At 47.1% G+C, this 18,865-nt stretch overlaps 1 long non-coding RNA gene across 1 annotated transcript in view; it reads right to left on the reverse strand.

Moving 5' to 3' along the window:
• Window positions 1–18,424, reverse strand: part of LOC137483045 (uncharacterized) — a 37,600-nt gene extending 19,176 nt beyond the window's left edge. Inside the window, exon 1 of the long non-coding RNA XR_011004329.1 lies at window positions 18,002–18,424. This is a non-coding gene — a long non-coding RNA (uncharacterized lncRNA). The remainder of the gene's footprint in view (window positions 1–18,001) is intronic.
• Window positions 18,425–18,865: the final 441 nt, after the last annotated feature.

Consider the following 18,865-nt stretch of genomic DNA (forward strand, 5'->3'; position numbering starts at 1 on the left):
ACAATGAGCTCAGCCCTCCTGGATGTCTCAGTTCATTTTTGAGGTACTCTGCAAGCAGCCAATCCACCAGTGCTTCATTTAGTGTCCTGGGCTGAGAGCAGACAAAATGGTCCCCAAAACCCTCAGCAGTGTTGTGGGCTGGGTTGCAGCAGAGCACCCAGAGAGCTCCAAAGCCTGCTCCTAAACATGGCTTGTGGGTAGGGGAAAGAGAAAACAGGTAGAGGTGCTACAGGGAAGAAAGTGGCCAGAAATTATAATACAATACACTCAGTGGGTGTCTTTTCAGAGCACTGAGAACTGTAGGTAGTGCAGGTAACCAGAACCACAGCAGTGGGATTTGGATTTAGTCTTTCACCCTGTGCTCCACCTTGCAGCAGCTCAGGCTGCTCTGGTTCTCCGCCAGCACATCATTTACAGCCGCAGAAGTTCACTGTCCAGCACTGTGCTACCAGAACACATCGCTGGCTGATCTGTGCCACAGCCAAGGAGGAAGGACAGCCTGTCTGTGCCTCTGCAGCAGGGCAGCAGCAGAGGGTGACCTCCGGCCAGGGGCAGGGCTGGGCAGTGCCCTCCTCTCCCGGCCCAGCAGGGCAGGAGCCACAGCCCAGCCCCTAAGGACAAATAACACCTGGCCCGTGTCTGTAGCCTTAACCCAGAGCGTTGTGAGAATGGCCAAGTGTGGATGGGAGTGCGGAGCCTCCCAGCTCCAAAGGACGAAACACTGGAGGATCAAGGATTTCCTCGGCAGATCAGGGTGTGAGGCAAACTTGAGGGCAGGACCTGCCCCTTGAAAGGAATTTAATTCCCTTTGTTTTATGAGTATCTTCCTTTTCACGGTTTTCTTTTTGATTGCATTAATTAGTAGATTTGGGGTATCCAAGAACTTTGTCCATAACACTGTTAACTCCTAGAGAAATTCCTCACTGTTGTTACAAAAGGTAGCAAGAAAATTGAGTGGTGTGTGCACAGTGCCTGAGAGAGGAACTTTGTCCACTTCCCACAAATACAATTAACTCACCTCAACCTCTGCTGCTAATTTAACCTACAACATTTTAAACTCATTTACTGACCAGCTCTCTAAGCAGAAGCAAACATTTCATTTTTAGCAGGGAGGGCAGGCAGACACAAAGCCCCGGCTCTCCTGTGCCTCACAGTGCACACGTGCCTTTCTATTGCCATTTCCTAATTTCCAAAGGTTCCACAGGGCAGGGGACAGCCCCTTGCTGGGTGCCAGGCCTGCAGCACAAGCTGGAGTTCAAAGCCACCCTGACATGGCTCTACTTGTGACAACTTTCCAATGCAGCTGGGTACACATTAAATTAGGCACTTTGGTTTTGAGAGACTTTCCAATAATTAAGCAATATCAATTGCTTGTGGGACACTTGAGCTGAAGTTTGGTACATATACTACCTCTGCCACTCTCCAGAAGACAGAAAATTAAAGCCCTTCTGTATTTTTAGGGGTTTTCTACCCAGGAAGTTTGTCTTAGCTGCCAAAATGGAGGTAATCCAAGCACACACTGTGATCACTGCCTAGATGCGCTCTTGGCACTTAGCATGATGTCTAGCAAATCAACTTTTCACTGTAGAGCACGTTTTCACAAGAGGGGAGCACAGGGACTATGACCAGAAAACCTTTTCAGCAGTTGCAAATAAACCTTTCCAACAGTTGCAAACACACACAGGTGAAACATGCTAGCAATGCCATGGATTACAGGGTGAGAGAAACAGATAAGACATGCCTCACTTTTCTAAAAAAATGGAATTAAAATCTGAGTTTAGGCACTGCATGCCTATGGTTACAAATTTACAGCTCTGATTTATAATGAGCCAAGTGCAAGCTAAAATCAGGCCTGGCTGCTAATGGCCTTTGGGTGGAAATGAACATATTTTCCTTAGCAATGCTCTCAGGTTGCTTGACAGGCCCAGAGTTTTGTATGACACCAGCTGCTTCCATATCAAATGCTGTCCCTGGAGTTAAAATTAGCCTGATCCTATTTCTGGGGGGTTTTGGCTGTGCAGCCACTGCCCATGGGCTGCTGGCTGTGAACAGCCACTGCCTGGCACCAGCCGGGCACAAGGTGTCTGTGGGAGCCCAAATCCCTCAGCATTCATTGAAACCAACCTTTCCTCCTCCTTGGGCACGGGGTGTGGCACGTGGCACTGTCACAGGAGGTGTTTGGGAGAGCTTGGATGGCGCAGTCTTGATGCCTGCTGGGCACAGATAATAACCATTAGAACTCATTTTTCATTCAAGAAACATCTGTGCAAGTTATTTAATTTTATGCAATCCTTTCTGCCAGCTCAATTTTCTGGGAAATGGCTTGGGGTTTGTAAAGTTATTTCCCTATAAAAAGCTGCCTTTGACTGTATAGTGACAGGTTAATTTAGGTAATTTGAACAATGATGGTTTGGGGAATTGGCACCTTTAACTGCTTCATAGTCTACACCTTAGCTCTACACACAGGCTTCCAAACTACAGTGCTTAGCAATATCCTGATTATTTACACTTTTTAAATGAACAATTTCTGCTCTGTGTAAAAGCTTCCAGACAGGAATAGTTTTCTTTACCACATTTTACAGTGCAAGAGGTAGGACCCTGCTCTGAGTTTTGTGGCAATGCTGCAGCATATGCAACAGGCTGTTCTTCCTGACTTGGTTATATGTTGCATTCTGGCTCCCAGCAGTTTTGGATAATTACCACGAGCACTGCTGCTGAATCAGAGCTCTTGGTGTAGAGTCAAATTCTCTTTTAGATGCTGAAGCTGCCCCAGCTTCTCTGCTGAAGAAATCAGGGATAGGACCTGGGAACAAGTATTTAAGGGACCCCAGCTCTGCCCAGTAGCCCTCCAGCCTCTGCAAGGCCCATGCAAAGGAAAAATTATGGAAAATGCCCTGTCATGTTGGCATCACTGCAGCAGCTGCACCCCCTGCTCCCTCTCTGCCACCCTCACTCCACAGCACTATCAGCCTGCTCTAGCACCATTTGGAAGGTGCTTGAGATTACTCTGCTGCTCAGGTGGCAGCAGAGGGAAGAGCTTTGCCCCAGCTTGGGCAGGAGCTGGCCAGAGACCCCATCCCCATGCTCTCCTCTCCACTCCCAGGCTGCCCAGCCCACAGCACTGCACATGTGGTGTTGGGGGAGCCAGGTTACACATCCCTGCTGCCCAGTAGTTGCTCCTGTGGTTCACATGCTCACCACAAACCCCCCAGCTCCTAGGGGATCCCCAACACTGATGTGTGCCTCTGGAAAGGCAATTCTGGCCAGAACCTTGCACCACCACCACGGGGACACGGGCACCACCTCCCAGCAGCCCAGACAGACAATTCTCTGACCAGTGAGCTAAAAACATCTCCTGGCGTGTCAGGGAAACCAGAAACCAGAGAGCTTTAAATAGCACTCCTCACAGCCCAGACTCCAGGGGTTCTGGGCTCCTGGTTAATTGTGCTCGTTCAGATCTCACCCCCTGACTTCGCTCTGCTTGTGGAAGGGCTGGCACTGCCTGTCTCAGGGGCTGAGCAGTGCTGATGGAGCTGAGCTAGGACAAAATCTTTGGGGCAGAATTCTCTGAGGGCACAGCTGCGAGTGGATGGGTAACTGGAGGATGCTGTGCACAGCTCCCCTGCCTGGGGCATTGTCTGGGAGGAGCTCCCATGGAGCAGGACTGTCACTGCCAGCCCTTCACCGCAGCCTCCTGCATCGTGCAGCAGCAGCACGGGCAGCTCAGGAGCCTGACGTGCGCTGGGACAGCAAAGCTGACATTTCAGCAGGCTCAGGAGCTTCGGTTCATCTCTGGATCTGCCAGCTTTGATGATTTCAGGTTTAGATGGCAGTAGCATCAGAGCACCAGTCAGTAACCACTGGAGGCACACCTGTGTGACAGGAGATGACAGAAGCTACAGCAGGCACGTGCTGCTTTGCATAGCACTTCGGAGAAAAATGTTCTGCAGGCTCTGCAAAAGCTACCCCACATTTCTATTTGCATCTGAGTGCAACGGAGCTACTGCTGTCACTCTAGAGACATCCCATTTGAATGTGTTCCCATCTGAGGACATACTTTCCTTTTGTTCCCATGCAAATGAAATCAGCTAAGTAAAATAATGATGTTTGGGGACAGAAAAGGCTCTTACTCCATTTTTATAGTAGTAATTACTACTATAGCAAAGACATCCTGTGCTACAGGATACTGTAGCAGTTGCAATTCCTGCAGCGCTGTTCACAAAAATTCCTTCTTCTTGAAGGAGGGACACATGTAACAGGTGTGGTCTGGGGCCAGTGGAGGTCAGAACTCGCTGCCTTCTGCAGAAGATGCAAACGTAAGGGTACAGCCACGGCAGCAGAGTCATCCCTGGGGCTCCGGATAGCAAAGCCATGAGTCACAGTTACCGCACTGATCACATAATTCCCATCTCCTAAGTCTGCTGGAATGACAGCCACCTCCTTGGAAGGTGTGCCCCTCACGGAGCACGGGGCAGGACAGGCTTCTCACCCTCCTCTTTGGCCCTGTTCATGTAATCCTCCCCCTGACGTGCAGCAGAGCCGTCACTGGGCCATGGTGGGGGGGTCAACAGCGCCCTGCCTGAACAGGGCACGGCACGTTTCCTACCTTAACAAAAAAAAGGACCGTGAGTTTTTGTATTATGGCTGAGGCTCTGCTTCATCAGGCATCCTGTGGGAATGGGAAAGGCAGAGCTGGGATGGGATTCTTCCCCTCCCCGGGCACAGGCGGGTGTGCGGGAGGAGCCGATGGGTGCTCCCGGCACGGAGGCTGCGAGGAGGGAGCGGGGCTCGGTGGCTCAGAGCTGGACCCGAACAGTGCAGCCCAGCCCTGCCCCAGTGCACCAGCTCAGCACTGACACTGAGCTCTTAGGGAGCAGGAATCCTGGAGATTGTGAGGCTGTGGGTGTTCCCTCACAGGAAAGAATTTCGTCTTGCTTTGTTACAGCATCCTAACTGCAGAGACAGCATTTACAGGTTCTTGAAGCAACATTCTTTCCACGGCACTGAATGGTGCATAGGATTCACATAAGGGACCCTCACGTTCCACAAACACAGCCTCTGGGATGTGCCTGTGCCATGGGAATGCCAAAGATACAGCACAGAGCAGCAGGCACAGGATGCCCAGAGACTCCCCAAATGCTGTTGCCTGTATTCACACCTGCACATCCTCTGCAGGTCACAGCCATGGGCACCAGAGCCTTCATCCCAGGGCCTGCAGGCTTCCCATGTCAGGCAGTCGGGGCTCAAAATCCTCCTACATCTCTGTAATGCTCTGGCATGCAATGAAGTGGGGCAGGGTTGGGTTTTTTATAGGGAAGAAAGGAAGGAAATTAGCAGGATTTTTGTTTGACACGAATATACTTTAACAAGTATGGAGCCTCATGACTTCAAGTGGAAGCTTAGCATCTCTTAAAATAAGCTGGAGGCATCTTTTAATGTCGGTGCTTAAAAGGGATTTAGTGACTTGGTTCTAGGAACTCCAGCTCGAGTCAAGTGTCCAGTATCTGTTGGCAGTTCAGCTGTTTTCCAAATAAGGGGAGGGAAAGCCAGGATTTTCCAGCCCTGAGAAACAGCTGTGCTCAGAAGAGGCATGCAATACGAGGGATAAAATTAATTCCCCCTCGGCCCTGGTGTGTGAGCCGCTCCCAGCCGCTGGATGAAGGGCCCGTCCCTCCCAGAGTGTCCCTCTCGCTAGGCGGCCCCCGAGCCCCGCCAGGGACCCTGCTCTGCCCCAGGGACTTCCAGGTAACCAAAAGGAGGTTTGAACACACAGATATTGAGGCCCCATCTCTTCACACTGCACTTGGAGTGGGAGATGTGCCTGTGAGCACAAGCACCCTGAGTATGGGCACACCTGCACCAAGAGCCCACAGGTTTCACGGCCATGTGAGCCACACACTGGGTGTGTTTGCTCACCATCTCATCAGGGGTGTGCCTTAAGTAGCTCCAAAATTAAGCTTTCCACTGTGCTCTTTCCTATTTTAAGGCTACTGTTGCTCAAATGCCATTACATTCTGAGAGCTGATGCTCTTTTTTTGCATCACTTGCTCTGTAAAATGGACAAACCCAACTTAAACTTAGCAGTGGCTTTGAAGCATGAAACGCAGTACACTCATTCCTGCTGCCATGCTGGTCTCCATGCTTGACGGTCCTTGCTAATTCCAGAGGGAGCCTGTCCTTGAAAGCCAGCACACCTTCCTGCCCTTCCCAAATGCGTATGGAAATGTCCACAGGAGTGCCAGACACAACTTTTAAGATGCAAATCTCCAACCTGCTTCACAGGAGGCATTAAAAGCTGAATTCACAGAAAATGAGCCTCTGAAATTGTGCTCCTGAGTGCTACCTGTTCTGAAAATATGGCAAAAATAAAAGGTATTTGAAACATACTCAGCTGCATTTCTACAATTTAAAAAGACTCTCAGCAAGCTTCACATCCAACCAGGATTCTGCAGTTTCTGTGAATACCTTATCAATGGCTACAATAACCTCTTTCAGCTATTTGATTATTTTCAGAATATCCCAGCTGACACAAGCCTGACCCTCTCCCCACCTGAAGAGCAGTGATTTTAAGAAATTGTTCCACAAGTCACAACGGTCTCTGCAGTCCAACTGATCTTCTCAGGATTCTTGGAGTGCAGAAAGAGAAGCAAATAAAATCACTCTTTCTCACTTCCTACAGAAATCTTATTATTCACACCCCAGGAGCAACAGAGAAGCCACTTTATAATCACACATTCACACACCACTAAGGAACTCACAACTAGAGAGCTCACTACTGAAGTGGTGACAATTTCCCAGTTTAGCCATATGGCACAGAAGAAATTCAGCTCCAGACAGAGCTTTCTGCAGCCCACTGCCACTGAGAGAGCCTCCTTCTTTGCAGACCTATTCATATCTCTGTTTAGCCCTACAGAGTAGTGCCACAAGATACCAAAGTGTCTGGCACACACGCCCAAAGCTTGAACACCTCTGTAGAAATGAGTAGCACCATCAGGTACATGCAGATGGTTTGCAAAATGCATCATTTCCAAAGTCATTGGAAGTTGTTATCCTGTGTATCTATTCAAGCAGCTTTTAAAATAAAAGACAAGCTGGTACATTAATGTGATGTTGCAGTCTAGCTCTGCCTCACTCCTAAGTGTAAATTTTTAAATGTACTCCTCCCCTCGACACACACTCTTTGCAATGCAGTGTATTTCAGATCCAGCAGATGCTCATCTTGTTCCTAAAACAGATTTAATGTGTTTTCCATGATCTAAACACCTGGCAAAAGGGCTCCATACAGATTTAATACTTTCTTAGCCCTGTGTTAAATTAGTCCTAGTGTTGCATATAGCATAATTCTGCAGCCACGTCAGCTATTCAGGTAATGTCAGAATGTCGTCATTACGGTTTGTGTCAACAGCATGATCTGGATGTACCTTGTACTCATTCTGGTGTTGGGTTGCAAAGGTCCTTGGACTCTTCATTTGGCCGAGTCTAATTCTGTCCACTTCACAAAGATCTAGAGTTACACTAAGTAAAGGTTGACATTTACAAGAGACACCAGGACTGCTAGAATGACTCACCAAGGTAAAACCTTGGCTAGATATTCTTTCAAGGGCATAAATTTTAGGGTGATGACTTTTCACAGACTCGTAACATCACAGAGTGGTTTGGGTTGGAAGGGATTTTAAAGACCATCTCCTTCCAACTCCCTTGCCATGGGGCAGGGACACCTTCCACTATCCCAGGCTGCCCCAAGCTTCATCCAGCCTTGCCTTGAACACTTCCAGGGATGGAGCACCCACAGCTGCTCTGGGCAGCCTGTGGCAGGACCTCACTACCCTCACAGGGAACAAGGTCTGCTAACCTGCTGTAGAAAACCTCTCTGCTTAGCAAAGCAAACACAGGCAGAGGGGCAGGTCACACACAGAGCTCCTCAGGATGTGGGATCGGGGTCTCAGAAGTCTGAGAACTGATAGTTACAGAAGCTTGGAGCATCACTCATAAGGAAAAGGAGATGCGCCAAAGAGAAAACAGATACCTCAGAGTGACCTTCCAGTGTTTTCTTGGAAGCTGAATGACCTCTTCTCATTTTTACTGCTGAGTTGGAGAGCCACACACACAGGACAGCTTTGGCCTCCTACAGAAGCCCACTATTTCAACCACGTGAAACTAATTAGTAGTGGCAGAGCTTGTCAGCATTGCAGCCAGTGCCCAAATGCTCTCAGGACATTTGCTCTCCCAAATACACTCTGCCCTTTAAAGCAGCACCAGCCATCATCTTCAGCAGGCTTGAAAGTCTCCTGGTTTACTAAATATCCTCAGCCCTAAGGTCATTAGGTCTCAATCAAAACCAGGGAATTCAGACTAAAGCTGTGACTGTCCCAGCACTGAAGCTCATAAGCCTTCATCAGTTCCCATGAACTCTCCTTTACCTAAATCTAATATTAACAGTGAGAGCATCCAGCACACCCATGAGAAGCAAACTGTGAAACTGAGGGACCACACAAGAGGAGGTGAGAACAGAGCATCTAACATGAGCCATGTGTGTGAAGGAAGAGTTTGTCTACAAACAGAGGTGCTGCCAACAAAGTGGATTTCAAGGACGGTTTCTGCCTTCTTCACCTACAGCAGCCAAGAACAAACAGAATTCCCAGTGATGGGGTCTTCCCTCAGCTGAACTGACAGGATCTGCTCTGATGAGAGGTTAACCCAGCCTTTCTCAAGCACTGGCAGCTGCAGCAGCCCACATAGAGGCTGCCTGTATTTACTGTGGGAACACTGACTGCCTGGTGTGTCACAGGGCATCAGGCCAGGCACACTTGCAGCCCTGACAGCCACCATCCCTTGGCCATGGCCTCTGCCACGTCAGGAGGTCTTAGCAGCAATCATCACACTGAGGAACTAATGCCATGCAACTGAGTAACTGTCTTGAGCACAAATTCATAAGCTGCTGCTATTCCTGCTTAGTGCTGAAGTTCAGTGTCTCTTTCATCATACTGGAAACTTGTCAGGAGCTGCTCTCATTCAGTTCAGTAGAGCAACCTCTCTCCCAGACCGTGCTCCTCACTCCAGATACAGTGTGTGCAATGCCTCCTGCAGCACCTCACTGTGCTCTGGTCCTACACCACAGATGGCCACAGTCCCCTCTGACAGGGGAACCTCTGGGCCCTCTGTTTCTGTGCATGTTTTGTGTGAGTCCAAACTGATCATGGACTTGGGAACAGAGTGGGACATGAAGAGCGATGGCAGTTCTGAGGATAATGAAGTCTTTTGTTGTGCAGAAAAAGAAGGGGAAAAGATCCTCCAATGCAGTTTTGTTAATGGTGTCTTTAAAGGTGCATGGGACACTCTTTAAAGCAGATATATCAGACCAGGAACTCCTTTTGTAATCTGAACATGTCTGAATTTTCATCAGCCTTTTTCTTTGGAGGCAAAACAGAAAAAAGCCAAATCATCCAATATTCCAGGTCCTGAAAACTGACTATACCAACTGTTACCTGATAGACTGGAAGGCAGTACTGCAACCAGCACCACGGGAATCTGTGGTGGAGTCCAGCCAGGATTGGTTTGCAGTGGGAACCCAGGGCAACTCAAAAACATTCCCAGGCCCTGCTCCCACATCCAAGGATTTGGGATTATCCAGCAGCCCTTGCATCACAGCACAGCCCTGTTGACGGCCTCATGGTATAACCTTGGACAGGAGCCATCCTTGAACTGCTTGAGAGACATTTATAAATCAAGAGCAACAGCTAGAAATATGAAAGCCATGGGTAGTCCAAGTCCATGGGTAGCTGTGCCTGGGCCCTCAGGGCTCAGTGACACACTGCAGGTGTGAATGAGGCACAGAGGAATATGTTCTTATTTTAACCAGGCAAATCCAACTAGACTGCAAACTATCCGTGATGGTAATTGGGTGTTAACTGTTACGGAGAGTGCCAGAAAGCAGAAGAGAAAGAGAACAGATCTCAAGTAAATTATTTGCACCAAAGAGCTGTGCAAAGCCTCTGAGGAATTCAGACACGTACATTGATTTTATTTGGTAAAATGGGTTATTTGTAGCCTACTGACCTCTTCAAGGTAACTAAATCCCACTCTGCTGAAGTATCTCTGTCTCTTTACACCAGGTACCCACCTTAACTCCACCCATATGGCTCCCAGACAGGGTGACAGTCAGCTAAAAGATCTGAAATTTGCATTACTCTACATAATGTCTAACAAACACTGTAAGTGCCAAACTCTACCATGTGAGATCGATGAGGGTAAGATCAAAACCCTGAAGAAACACCCATGCTCTTCTGACTTACAGCACTGTCAGCCTGCAGAAAACAACTGCAACCTTAAAGAGAGTTAAAGTGCCAAACCATCACCTCTCACATCTGGTTCTTCACGGAGGCAAACACAAAGCAGAACTGCCACACAGGCAGGGGCTCAGGCAAGGAGCTCACAGGGCAACACTACAGGGGCCTTAGCAACTGAGCATTCAACAGCAAACAGCAGCTCTGCAAGCACCTGCCAACACCTTCAGGTGCTGCCTGCACAGCCACAGGCTCAGGCACAGACAGCTACCAGACAGCAGCCAATTTGATGCCACAGGCACCAAGAGAGGGTGGAGGCTGCCCTAATGGATGGGGAATGCAAATCCAGGGCCTGCTTGTGCTCACGAGGATTGCATCACAGCAGAGAGCAGCAGGGGACCTCCATGGCTCCTGCAGCCAGCAGAACGTCAGTTCAGGCATGTCCATATCCTCTCCTGGCTGGCAAACCAGGCTCCAGTCCTTCCCCACAGCTGTAGGCACACAGGCACAGGAGCACTGTCACCGTGTGCCACACGTGCTGCTGTCCCTCACCAGAGCCACAGTTCTAAGGCTCAGTCCAGGAGCAGAGTGTGTGACAACAGCCCTGCTGCTGTTCCTGCAGGGTGTTTGTCAAGGCTGGCCTTTGTCCTGGTGCAGATGGCCCCAGGAGAAGTAGAGTTGGCATCCTGTGGTACACCAGCAAGAACAATCCCTCCTGCTATAGCAAAAGGGAAGCAAAGATGAAACCTGTAAAGCTTTAATTACCATGGTGAGCTATTAAAATCTCAATAACTACTTTTTCTGTGTCGACCCAGTATGCTACAGTCTTTGTGCAGAGGAACCTAGCAGCTGGTTTATGAGGTTCCATTTTCACTTTCACTGAAGTAACAAGGTTTTTTTTAGACTTTCCCATCCAAATACAGGAAAACCCTAGTTCCAGCATGAAGCCGGGTTTCACATGTAACTTGGGTCTTTTATAGAGGTCTGTATCAGACCTCTATAGTCTTGTTAAGGTGTCTCCATGTTCTGGTGGTGATCTGAGCCTACTCTCAAATACTCAGGATGCTTCCATTTCCTCTGGCACTTCCGTGTGACCCCAACCAACCTACGTTCAGTTTACAAAACAGTCATTGCTGTGTTCTAGGGAAAAGGAGATAGTTCTAAACACACACTGCTTTATGTTTGTCTCTGCAGGTTCTTAGGGTAAATCCGAAGGCTAAGCCTCCTTGCAAGTCTCAGCATCCTGTCGGGGCCAGAGGAATGTCACAGTAAGTGATCCAAATATTATTGGATCAAGTATACTCAGCCTCCTAAAGCCTCTGTCTCTGTCCTGCCCTGTTTTTTTCCCCACACACTAGATAATAGCAGAGGGCCACCAGTGTTTTCTGTCCATTGGCCCCTCAGCCAGCGCAGTCTCTCACAACCGTTCAGTTGACCAGAGTTACACCACTTTAATTCAGCCTCATCTACTGACACTCACAGAGCAGCTTACACGTGGTTTAAATTATTATTTGCATCATTCTAGAAATATTTTGCAAGGATCAGCTCAGGCTCATTTTCAGCAAGCATCTAAGAGGCAAGGGTCATCATGGATATCAAGGCCTGGTCCCTAAGCTCTGGAAAAAGGCTCCCTGGCTTGGAATATTTCCTAGTCAGAATTGCCAATAACTGATGGAGCAGGTGACAAGGCTGGAAATGCTGCAGTTATACCTCAAAGATTCACTTCGGAACAGAGAGCTGGTTTAGAGCTCATATGTGGCCAAGAGCTGGGAAAGTCAGAACACCTGGAGACAGTTTCACATCTTAACCTAGGCTGGGAGGGAAAGAGATGAAAACATGGGTTATTTCAAAGGTAAGGTTATTAAAAAAGGCCAGTGTCTCAGCAAAACAAACCCAAGCACTTCAGTTGCACATTTATATGCAAGACATGTGGTTCCAAAGCTAAATGAGACAGAGAAGAGTGCACATGGAGTCCACTCCACCATGGAACAAGGACATATCTGCCGCTGCAAATATTTGATCATCTCAAAACTGCCTTAATCAGAGGCCTTACTGGAACTTCTGCGACAGCTGAGCTTTAACAGAGGATGTCAGGACAGCAGAAAAATCCTGCTCATTTCTCTACATTCAGCCTCACTGTAGCAACCCCAGACATGACACTAGCCAGGGAGTGCCAGACCTGGGACCAGTTAAACCAGGTCAGGGCCTCTGTAGAAGGGGACAGGCTACTGGCAGCAGCACTAATCTTTACACAGAGGCTGCAAGATGTGGCCAATTAATTAGCTTAAAAGCTCTGAGCTACATTTACTGGATATCAGCTCCTCTTCCCACTAACTTGGTGTCTGCAGCCAGGGAGTTGTTTCCTCTTGAAACTCCACTCCACCTGAGTGGAGGAGATTCTGCATGGGCTATTTATTAGCCAGCAACATGAACAACAGATAAAACACTCTGATTCTTCTTCTCCTTCAAAGGAAAGTGCCAGCAACACAGCCAGGTTTCTGCATGTGAAAAAATCAATCTATAGAAATCTCTTTTCTTTGCCATCTAGATGCAGAGTCCCTCGCTGAGCCTGTCTGGGTCTGCCTATGGAACCACACCTGTGTTTACAAAGGTAAAAAGCACGAGTTGTCTGAACAACACAGCCTGTCCTGCAACTATCAGCATTAGATTTTTGCATTTTCTTGATCCTACAGAAGGTATTTCTAGGCTGGAATATTGGTTCATTTACAATTCAAAAACGCTAGCGTACTTCGTTAGTGATGCTATCAAACTAACATCTTAATTGGTAAATGATCCAGACAGAACCACTTACAGGAATTAATCTCATTTACTTCCTGCAAAGGAGGCTGAAGTGGAAACCTCATATTGTAATCATCCTTATTATGTTGCATCCAGTGGACTAGAAGTTTTACCTGCATTTGTGTCTTTATTTAAATGCACAAGCAAGGCTTTAATGAGTGTTGGTCTTCTGGTGAAAACATTTCCACTCACAACCCACTGCAAATGCATTTAGAATTCAGAAAACTATTGTAAGCAAAATGAAAATACAGGCGAGATCATCTTCCTTCCTGAAGGGCATATCATTTCCTAATAAATGCCTCAATGGGGAAATACTTATATCAGGCATTTAACACAAATATTTTCTCCTCCAGGGTCTACAGAACATAAGAGCCACCAAGGGGCAGTTGGTGGTGTTTGAGTGTCGCGTTCACTCCACACCCACCCTGCAGGTGCACTGGTACAGGGAATATGATCAGATCGTGGATTCTGCCGATTTCCGAATCCTGCGGAAAAGTAGGTGTTGCTGCAGCTGTTGGATGCACAGATATTTTCCTGGGACAGGGACAAGACAGGAATGAGAACTGCTATAAAAATCGGGAGATGTTCACAGGAGCAGAGTTAAGTTTACAGTATCAGATGACCCCAAGTCACAGGCTGCTGCACACTCTGCACTTCCTCTGGCAGTGCATGAGTGGCTCAGGCACAACAGGGGGAGATTCCAGGCTGTTAATTATTAATGACAGCCCTGCTGAGCCACGGAGGCATTGCTACCATGTACTAGAACTGCTGATGAATTCAGGGGGGAAAAAAGCATAACCTCATTTCAAACAATTTCTTATGCTCCCAGGCATGAAGTCAGAGCTCCAGAGGGCCAAACACACAGCAACCAGCTCCAAAGTCAGTGGAGCTCTTTGTGTATCACCTCAGTGGAGCTCTTGGTGTATCACCTCAGTGGAGAGGTGTTGGTACCACCAGGTTCCCCAGCCACACCTGAGCTTTCCCTATCCACGTGCTATTAGTTGTGATGCACAGAAAGGGAGATAGTTTCCTTGTAACCAGGGTGACAGCTGATGTGGGAAAGGGAGTGAGGGCTGAAGGGTTTGGGGTTTTTTTACCATTATGATATTATAATAATTTAAATTCTTTCTCTCTTATCTTGAGCAGAGGCTTGTTCATCTGCAGTTCCTGGTAAGTACACTGTGCATTTTTTGTTGGACTCCTCACCACACTCATTATTTCCCACCTCATCCAAAATAAAACAACAATGTCCAAAGGTAGCCAGAAGACAATAGTCAGGCCAAGAGCTTTCAAGTTCTTAATTTTGCTGCTAGCACCCAAAAAGCCCTGATTTTTTTCTACAACACTTAGAAAAAGGTATCAATCCTTTTACATTCAGCCAATGAAGAGCACCCTATGCTAAGAGAAAGCATATCTACCATTCTGACCTATAATATTTTAAACTTGTGCAAGAATTTAGAAAAAAGAAAAAACAAAACAAAATCACTAAGAAACAAACAAAAACAACTAAACAAACAAAACACCCACCACAAAAATGTGCTTTGTTTCATTAAAAACAGGAAGAGTCTTCTTTAATCTTGCTCTTTCTAAACCCCTTGACTTCCCATGCCCTCTACATCACTTTTTTGCCAATCCCCACCACTAAGTAAAGAGTCCTGTAAAGAGCAGTTGCTACAGATTAACATTTGCCTCTTGTGCTACAACATCATGCCCGAATCTCTTATTTCAGAACAAGTCTGCACCCTGGTTATTACAGAAGCTTTTCCAGAAGATTCTGGAATATTTAAATGTGTTGCTGAAAATGAATTTGGGTCTGCAGCATCCAGTGCACATCTCTCTGTTTCCCCAGGTAAGCACATGGATTTTTGTGTTGAGCAACTAAGCACAAAAGAATTTGCTGCTGCTCAACATCAGGCAGAATCACAGCTATTTCCCGAGCAGAAGCCAAACCCAAACAATTATGTAGGCTCAAGAGAAGAGAAATGCCCAAAACATGCAGTCTGCTTGGGTACCTCTCAAGGCTGGATGCAAGTTGTTCTGTGTTTGTGCTTTTGGTCCCTCTTCTTCCTGGGGCAAGGATGGCAAGGTGGAGATGCTGTTCCCTCTCTCAGAGGAGCCTCACCCCTGAGCTTCATCCCTCCAGGGATTCCAGCTTGGCCCAACACATTGGCTGTGTCTGTACCTTGTTTATGGTAGCACCTGACCTGTTTGGCTCATGCTAGAAGCCAACTGCAACCAGAACAGCACCTGGCATGTACCCAGAGCTCACCAGCCCTGCCAGAAGTCAGGTTTGGCTCATGCAGCTGCGCAGGTTTCAGTCTGTGCAGAGCAGAATGAGCCTCATCCTCCTGCTCAGACATTGCAATTTCCCATCCCCTGTTACTGCAGTGCTGTACTGCTGAGCCACCACTGCTCCCTACCTGACATGGGGACAATTCTACTTCCAGGAGCTAAAGAGCTGGAAAGCTTTGGAGGTGCTGCCCCCAGGCCAGCTGTGCAGGTCACCATGAAGAAACCCACCTTCCCCAGGAGCAGCCAAGCAGGAGCCAAGGACCGTGGGGCAGCTGCTCTGCCATCCTACAGCCCAGAGAGCCCCGGGCTGGGCACTCGAGCAGCAGCCACAAGCTTTGGCCAGAAGAACTCCAAGAGCCAAGCTGAAGATTTCCATGGAGCTTATGAGAATTCACCTCGGGCTTCTCCTCTGCGGTAAGACAGAGAGAAAATCACATCCCTGGGCCAGCTTTTCACAACACTTAAGGCATGAACTGTCCAGTGACCCCAGCTGCTCTCTCCAGTGGCCCTTACCCTGACAGGGACCAGGCACAGGCAGTAGCCTGAGCTGTTTGCCTGGGTGACAATGACAAGGTGCAGCACCAGCCTGGCAGGTCACAGCACAGGCTCCATTTGACCAAGTGTGTAACCACCTAAAGCACCAGGAAAGGGCCTGAAGTAATTTTCAGGAGTGTCTATCTGTTACTAACCTAAAAGCATCACTCCAAATAATTGTCCTCTAGGAGACCTTTGGCTCCACAGCAGAGCATGAGGCAAAGATCACAGTACCTGGGAAATCCTGAGGTACAATTCTGTTGCCACCACTTTCATTGGTGGCCTTGGCCAAGTGGCATCACCTCATGTTTCTGTTTCCTATTCTGAAAGACAGCAATAAAACTTGAGATCCTGTAAGTGTGGTGCAGACAGGACCTGCAAAGCACTCTGTGGAGGAAAAGCACTGAACCAGTGACCCACTGGATAGAAGGAAAGCTGTCCCATGCCATGGCAGGGACACTCCCCACTCGGGAGATGGAGATCTTCCCCCAGTAATTAAGTATCCCATTTTATAACAAGACTTGATCCAATTTCCATCCCAAATGCAGCTCTCAAGTCACTGTATGCTTGTGGCATTATCAGTTATCCTGTTTGATTGCTCCAGAGAAACAAATCAGGTTAGAATGCATAGATGGGTGACATCATCCCCATTTCTGGAGGGTTTCTCAGGGGTTTATAGGCATAATGATGACCTCAATTGGTGACAATTCAGCCATCCAAGCCCAGCAGAGGATTCCCTCAGTCCTGGTAGGGACAGGGAGAGCTACGTGGGGGCAGACGTGTGCCTGCTCTCCCAGCTGAGTGCCAGCCTGCAGCTGCAGTGATCCTGTTACAGACTCTGGAAACGGCTGTCCCTGACAGAAACCATTCCCTGGCTTAGAGATTATTTTTGGATGTACTCAGCCATTTTAACAATTCTGAACAGCCTCCTTCAAATTTTACCACAGGAGAGATCATATTTCAATATAGATGTCTCCATTCAGGAGAGTTACTTTTTTGCTAAATCACTGAGTAAAAATGGTTTTGCTTCAATAACCAGCATGCAGATCATTAAGAGGAAGCTCTCAGTTTGGCTTCAAGCCCTTCTATGAAATCCAGGCTTGCTCCAGGAAAATCAGCTGGGACCCTATGGAGACTCTAATGCATAAAGGGATTTACCATGCCACCAAAATCAGCTAGGTAATAGCTTTTTAAAATATAGGTTACATCCATATATATATATAAATGTAAACAAAAAACTTTAACTCGTCCAGACTTTGGACACATCTCAAAATACAGAGAGAAACTATTAAAATTTCTAGATCTATTAATCTATAAGAATTTAAATACCTTTAAATCCCACAGACATACTGCAAGGTGCTTTGAAACATTATTATGAATGTGACTCAGCATTGTAAATGTTGCTGTTACCTCAAACTCTGCAATCATGGCTAATAGCTGGCTGTAAAATAACTGTCTTATTAGTCAGATTTAGCATATAATTCCCTCATGTAGTGTATGTGGTTGCAACTGTATTACCAAAGGCAAATTCCAACAAAGGCAGTGATGACAGAACAAAGCCAGGAATAGCTATAAAATGAATGAAATCCTTGTACCCATATTCTCCCAATTATTGCCTAGCAACAGGCACTCCACAAAAGCCAGAAAATGCAATTCAACAAGACTGTCACTACCAGCTACTTCTTTCTGAGCCCTTTACACCTGCAGCTTACAGTGTCCTCAGCAGCCTCGGAGCAGAATAAAACCATTGTTGATTACTAACTTCGTTAAAGAAATTCAATCCAAGCAAAAGAAGAGGCTTCAAGCACTGATATATTGCCAGGTATTTTAGGTAGCTTTTATGTATCTTAATTAATAAGCAACAGATCCTTAACTCTTCTTCTAGACATTTTTTGCTATATGACTCAAAGCAGTGAGGAGAAAGAACCCAATCAGAAGCAGCAGGGCACCACTCTTAGAGAGTAAACTGAAGCAGGACAGAAAAGCTGATTTCTGACACCTTGCAGTGCTGGACACAGTACTATTAAGTTACTTGGCACACGAGATGAGATTTATCCCTCTGCCTTCATCAGTTCAGCTTCCAGTTCTTTCACCTTTTTTCCTACCTTCTGGATGTCACGTTTTCCTGTTCCTTCTCTTTCACACAAGCTGTCCCGGTTGTGTCCACTCTTTTAAGTGTGTAAAACTCTCCTTAAACCGATGCCTCGCAGCCAGCCTTAGTGCTAAGTTGAGGTTGGTGGGAAGCCAGGGAGCCTGCCTGAGCACGGAGCCTGCCCTTTGCCGTGCTCACAGCTTCCTGCAGGGCAGTGATCATGGGCCAGGTACCTTTTTTTAAGTAGTCGCCTCTCTCTGTGCAAACTACTTCTTTTTAATTATTCTTTTTTTTTTTTTTTTTTTCTTTTTACGTAAAAAGCAAATAACCTCTCAGGCAAGTAGGGACAAATTCCCTCCCTTAATCACTTTCATGCGAGGAATTTATATAAATTAGCACTCAATTAACACCTGCTCTGTAGTTTTAGCTCACAAACGATGGGGCGATGTTTAAACACTGACACCAGAGGTGGATTAACCTGGTGAAGATCGCTGTGCTGACAGACTCACGGGCACAGAGAAGGAGACGAGAGCCCACAGGCAGCCCAGCTGCGGGACCTTCGGGCTTGGGGTGTTGTTAAACAATAGGCGATGGTTGCCAAAGTATAATTAAGATATTTAAAACACTATAATGTTAATTTAAGATGTAATTAGGCATTGAAGCTGGTGATGAAAGGGATGCGAATCACCTAAGCCGCCAGTAGGATCTGCTGCTGTTCTGGTGAAAACACCACAGCTGCATTTTTTCATCCATGTAAATAGCTGCCACAACAAACACAAACAGCAAAATATTAATATTTTCCGTATTTTTGTCATATTCTCTCCACAAGGCTAGTTTTGTGACTCAGTTTATGGCTCTTCAGACA

Source organism: Anomalospiza imberbis, chromosome 15, assembly GCF_031753505.1.
Source record: "Anomalospiza imberbis isolate Cuckoo-Finch-1a 21T00152 chromosome 15, ASM3175350v1, whole genome shotgun sequence".
In the NCBI taxonomy this organism is placed as follows: domain Eukaryota; kingdom Metazoa; phylum Chordata; class Aves; order Passeriformes; family Viduidae; genus Anomalospiza; species Anomalospiza imberbis.